General features: G+C 41.7%; 1 long non-coding RNA gene across 1 annotated transcript; it reads left to right on the forward strand.

Moving 5' to 3' along the window:
• Positions 1-3,061: 3,061 nt before the first annotated feature.
• On the forward strand, positions 3,062-3,859 carry LOC119271505. Its single transcript, XR_005134566.1, has 2 exons — positions 3,062-3,170; positions 3,546-3,859. It is a non-coding gene; the product is annotated as an uncharacterized LOC119271505 (long non-coding RNA).
• The last annotated feature ends 2,615 nt before the right edge of the window (positions 3,860-6,474 follow it).

Genomic DNA, 6,474 nt, shown 5'->3' on the forward strand with positions numbered 1-6,474 from the left:
TTCCACGGTGCCGGCCGCCTCCCTCCACCACGCGCCGCCCTCCTCCTTCCCCTGCGCCGGCCACCTACCTCCATCGTGCAGATCCACTCCATCCCCGTACTCCTCCTTCATCCTGCTGGGAGATCTCGTGTGCCGCCCTCTGGCAGCCGGTGATGCTTCCCCGCCACCATTCTGCCTTCTTCCCGATGGGGCAACGATGCCGCGCGTACAGGAAGTTCATCGCCACCACCTCAGGACGTTCAATGTCGACGTCTTGGATGCGCCATGCTCCAACGCCATGGCTTGGGCTTCAGCAGCAAACAATGGAGCCTACAGGAGGAGCCGCGGGGTTGAGGACGTCCTGTTCGATAGTACAACTGCTTGCTCGGCCGCCGGTCACTCAAGGAGGTGAGTGCATGTCACCCCCGTGCGCTTCCATGGATGTTGTTGTCTGATACATCTCCCTCTCTGATTGATCTCGCATGATTTCTGTAGCTTGTCATTGCCTACCGTGCAACAATCAAGCGTGTGCTAATTGTGACTGAGGTTGCACTACCCAGCAATACAGGCAGCAGTTTCACACTACAGGTAAATGACATTGCCTCTGAGATAATTATCTTGCAAATGATCAGCAAGAAGATTTACAGTTTATTTATGTGTTTATTTAGCTCCACCCAATACTGTAAAAATGCATGAGTTTAATACCTTGTGGCCTAGCTGACCGAATTAGCATGCAAGCTTCTCCTTTCACCATGAAAGAAATGATAGATTCAACAGTTGCTAGGTAAATCACAAATCTATTTACTAGATGGATTACTACCCAACATTCATGTCGTCAGAAAAGTTATTGTATTACTACCATGGGAGTTCAAAGAAAGGTTATCTATAAAATAGTATAACTTGTGATCTTCTTGCAGACTAATGACGAGTTACTAGATAAACTTAGGCACCACACCACAGTCCATTCACTGCCGCATCTGAGGCTGTTCAATGATGCAACAACGAGGTCTGGCCTCCCCCCTTCCTATTTTCATGAAGCATATTCTGCAAAAATATCAGACGCTCTCAACTGAACAAAAAGTGTGTCACACAAGTTCAGGTATAACTGCTGCAGGAGTTCAAAAATCTCAACAAACAAAGCTCAAACCAAAGTTCAAGAACTATTTCCTTCATAAACTAGTTTTCTTTTCGTTAATTTTTGTTCTAGACATTACTGATGTACATTCTTCACCAAGTCGAGCAGCAAAGTTGTCGCACCAAATCGAACTTGCTACTGCACCATCTTCACCAAGTCGAACTTGTAGCCGCCAGGTACCATAGTTGCTCAACTTGATCTCTCTGGTAGCTCATCCGGCAAGACTGCTCAATGGTATGACTTCTTTGCACAAAATCAGATCTGGTAGTTTGTTTGAGAGATACATTTGTTCTGTATCGTACTGCACCTTGTGCTCCCTTCATCCCATCCATGCTTAGATGAGATTTTTCTGTGCAATCAGACTTGGGCTAGGGTCAAAAAATTGGTGATCTTAGTTCTGAATTGCTGGGCATGCAACTCCTCGGTTGTTAATTGCTAAGTGATAGTCTGAACAATCGATAAGGGAGCCGCTACGCATTACTATTGAAACACAAGGTTGTTGCATTTCTCAAAAAAAAAGTCTAAACCAAGGAGCCGCTGTGCACCAATCCTCCCAGCCGCGCGGCGACCACCTCTGTCGCCCCGAGTTCCCAGCTGCATGCATTCAGGAGCAAGAGAAAAGAGAGGTTAATTGTCCATCCACACCGCCTCTGCTCCCAAGTCCACACTAGTTTTATCACAGAAAGCAGAGGATGTCTATTTTATTTCCTGAAACACAAAGTAGGTGTTCTCAGTTCAATACGTGAGCTATCTCATGTTCTTGGAAAACATATAAAACAGTATGGTGTTTGTGCAAAAATTCAGACTGTTTTCTAATTATACAGCAGTTTACTAAATGGTAGAATTGTAGTTGTTCAGTAAAAAGGTTCACTACCCCAAATGGGGGATTTTCAATCCGTTTTGTCTTTCTTTTCCAGCTGAAAGTTGTAGCAAATGTGAACTGAAGCTGTTGTGGAGCAAATTAGGAATAGTTGCCTACTCTTTTGCCGCTGCTACCTTGCCACCTAGATTAATACTACTACTACTTATCGTGTTGCTAAACCACGTGTTCTGGACAATTTGTGGGAAAGTGTGGAGGCGCAAGTGGCTCCGCGACCGAGGAAGGCCCCGGTGCTTGCCATGGCTGAAGACGGCCTCCAACCGCCGGGCCCAAAGCAGCCAGCCTTTGTTCGCATGCGTGTCTCCTTCCTGCGTCACCTAGGTATGCGCCACCACCCGCCGCGCTCGATGCTTCCTACTCCCATAGCCGTCCTCAGTTCAACCCCATGGCGTCGAGATGGTCGAGTTAGTCGCGAGCAGCAGTCTGCCGTACCTAGAAACTGGATTTTTATCTGCAAAATCAGTTCACCGTACCTAGAACAACCAGTTCGATCCATCTCCTGATTCTGAAAATATGAATTGTGTTTACTGCCAAAATTGATGCTCTATAGTTCACCATGATATATGCCATCAGTTCAAAAAAGGCGTACTGAAAAAAGTTCAATTGTATGTGTTAAAACCAAGTTTGGTTTTCTACTATATGTCAGATTATTACAAAAGATTTTGCTCATGTGGCTGTAAGATCTAACCATATGGCAACAAAGAGAAAAATGAGTATGAAGTATTGTTGTTTCCGTATTGTTAAGTTCAGTATGTATTCCATTTTCAGTACATAAACAAACACACAGGATCTTTATGAGAGAAAAAACTACAAAATGGAAATCTGTAAGTTCAACTACATATATTACAACAATTGAAAATACAAAAAATTACATCAGTTCAATGACAGAAAAACATGAGTTCGAAAAGTTTTTGACTCTTGAACTGATAGCTGAAAGATACGATATGTGTACTGTTGATAATCTCAAACATGTGTTACTCAACTTTAGAAAACATGTAAAATTGTTGTGCTGCTTTGCAATGTCTCCAGTAGTCCTACTTCTCCATGACGATAAGGACGACGTCGCCATGCGTGCATGCTCCAACCTGTCCCCTGTCGCAGCCCCACCACTCGATGCCGATGCACTCCAACCCGAGGACCACCATGATGGAGGTCACCTCACAGCATAGCGACGAGGTAACTCATCTTCCTTGTGCGTCCTTTGCCCATTGTGCGCCCTGCTGCCCTCGACCTCCTTCCTCACAGCCATGCTACCCCAAATTTTGTTTTGATTTTCAGTTCATCTTGTGTGTTCTTTTCAGCGCATTATGCTTTCAATGTGCAGAGTCCTGAGGCAAAATGATACATTTTAGTTTGCTTTGCCGCAAGGGCATTGCTGAAACTTCACTTCTGTCTAAACCTTTAACCACCCATTTCAAAAACAGATGCTACTTTACTTTGCATGGATCCTGAATCACATTTCACTAAAAATGTAATAGTGAAATTACACTGAATAATTATATTGTATTTTTAGCGTTCTTGCAACCCTATTAACACCATATTTTTGTGCAGTGTTTGTTGGTTTCTCTTTCATTTACGGACATCTTGGGCTTGCTGGGTGCAGAATCAAGAATCCCAATCATCATCAGGGATGAAAAAAGGAGAGAAGCACGGGAAGAGGTACTAGTAGAAGAGGAAGAAGTAATGTGAAAAATGAGATAAATGTGACAATAGCAAGTAGAAAAGCATGAGAGGGATTCAGATTTTGTTTTCACATTCTTGCTGTACACGTACCTTTGGTCTGTAGATGCACCGTAATGGATCTAGGAAGTATGAATGGTTAATACCTCAATGGTGCACTATGCATCTTTGGCAGGTTTTTATGCCTTTTTAAATGGTTGTGGAGCAATTTAATGGTGCGCTATGCACTGAAGTATATATTGTTTATATGTTCTTGTACATCGGCTCATCAAGGTTGTACCATACTGAAATCTGGAGCAGTCTGGCAAAAAGTATTTACATCCGTTCAAACTCAAGGATACGACAAGTTCAGAGAAAACAAAAGTTTGTAGTTGAGAAATAGGGGATGATCATTCATATGTCTAAAAAATAATTGAGCTTATATACAAAAAGTATTTACATCCGTTCAAAGTTAGGGATACCACAAGTTCACAGAAAACAAAAGTTGTAAGCAAATCATTAACAAAAAAGTAGAGTAAAGTTCGGACTGTGAAAATACATCATTAAAAACAAACACAACTCTCAGTTCAAAAACTCAGTTTTCGGGACGTGATAAAGCTCAAACAAAAATATACCTCATGGAAATTCAAATGGTAAAAGTTCAAGTCATAGAATGAGAGAAGTCCAACACATCGTTGCAAACAATATTTTCTTTTTGAAAAAAATGTCATTCAACTATATAAATCATGCAAGTTTAGGTACGATGATACCGTAGATCGTTGAAAAGTTACGAGGAAAATCATACAGGAAAAAACAGAGTAAAGTCTAGTCTATGAAAACCCGCTCAGTACAAACCCAAAATGGAGATCAGTTTGAGTCCTCCGTTTTCAGAAGAATTCAAAAGTAATCTATGAAAAATACCTCAGTACGAACACACACATAGATCAGTACGAGTACTCTGTTTTTCTGGAGAGAAAAATAGCATGATGGATCTTACCGTATTCAAGATTACTCTTAAACGGTTGCGAAGTAGAGAAAACATCCAACATGACTAAGTTTCGCATTTTCGATAGCTATCCAACGCTATATTATTTGCCCCATTTCGACAAACTTTAAAAAACCGCGTTCAAAACCAATTTTAACCGTATTTGAATTCGCATTTAAACCATAAGGAATTAGAAAAAACTTTCTATACGCAAAAGTTGAGCATTTTTCATAGCTTTCCAACACCGTATCATTTGGGTCAATCCGACAAACCGTTTGCAAAAAACAGTGAAAAAACATTTCGTCCAGAATTTCACCGTTTTTCAAATTACTTTTAAATCATATAGAATTTGAAAAAATAGTAGATATATGGAAGATGCGGATTTTTACCACCTTTCCAACGCCATCTCATTTGCTCAATTCCGACAAACCCTTTGAAAATTAAGTCCAAAATACGTTTCGCGTTTTCGGTTTGGAAAAAACGTTTTTTTTTCAAAACTGCTCTTAAATCATAACTTTTTGCAAAAACAAATTATAAGATTGTAATGTGGATGTCAAGAGCTTTCCAACGATATATTACACGCCCCGTTTCGACAAAAAAATTGCAAAAAAATTTGAACTAAAGAAGACGATTTTTAACAGGAACATAAAGCATCAGTTCAACGGCTCGAATTTCATCAGTTCAACCGCTTGAATTCATCAGTTCAAGTAGGGTAACAGAATAATATTCTGTTACGCGTAACAGAATAGCCCAGATGTATAACGAAGAATCACTCCAAAGTTCCTATCCAGAGAAGAACATAAGACGGAATTGTTTGTAGGGTACGAAACCACCTCAAAGCTATTCATTCCGATCTATCTATCCTTGTGTTCGTACTAAAATAACACAAAGCTATTCTTTCCGATCGATCTAACCAAGAGTTCGTACCAAAATAACACCAAAGCAAATTTAGATTCATAATATTCAATCCAACACAAAGAACTTTGAAGTGTGCCCCAAGATTTCTACCGGAGAAACAAAGACAAAAACATGGATCAACCCCTATGCATAGATTACCCCAATGTCACCTCGGGAATCCGTGAGTTGAGTGCCAAAACATATATCAAGTGAAACAAAATAATACCCCATTGTCACCACAAGTATTCATTTGCAAGACATATATCAAGTGCTCTCAAATCCATAAAAGTATTCAATCTGATAAAACGAAATCTCAAAGGGAAAACTCAATTCATCACAAGATAGAGAGGGGAAAACATCATATGATCCGACTATATTAACAAAGCCGGCGATACATCAAGATCATGACATCTCAAGAGCACGAGAGAGAGAGAGAGATTAAACACATAGCTACTAGTACAAACCCTTAGCCCCGAGGGTGGACTACTTCCTCCTCATTGTGGTGGCCATCGGGATGATGAAGATGGCCACCGGTGATGATTCCCCCCTCCGGCAGGGTGCCGGAACGGGGTCTAGATTGGTTTTCGGTGGCTATAGAGGCCCGCGGCGGCGGAACTTCTGATCTAGGTTAACACCGAGTGTTTTCGGAATATTTGGGAATTTATAGGGCAAAGAGGGGGTGCGGGGGGCCACCGATTTGGACACAACCCACCTGGGCGCGCGTGGGCCCAGGCGCGCCCAGGTGGGTTGTGCCCCCATCGGGGCACCCCCAGGTGCTGCTCTGGCCCATCGGGAGTTTTCTCGTCCACAAAAAGTTTCGTGGTGTTTTGACTTCGTTTGATATTGTTTTCCCGCGATGTAAAAAACAAGCAAAAAACAGCAACTCGCACTAGGCACTGGGTCAATAGGTTAGTCCCAAAAATGATATAAAGTTGCTAT

This window comes from Triticum dicoccoides, chromosome 3A (genome assembly GCF_002162155.2).
Source record: "Triticum dicoccoides isolate Atlit2015 ecotype Zavitan chromosome 3A, WEW_v2.0, whole genome shotgun sequence".
Lineage (NCBI taxonomy): Eukaryota > Viridiplantae > Streptophyta > Magnoliopsida > Poales > Poaceae > Triticum > Triticum dicoccoides.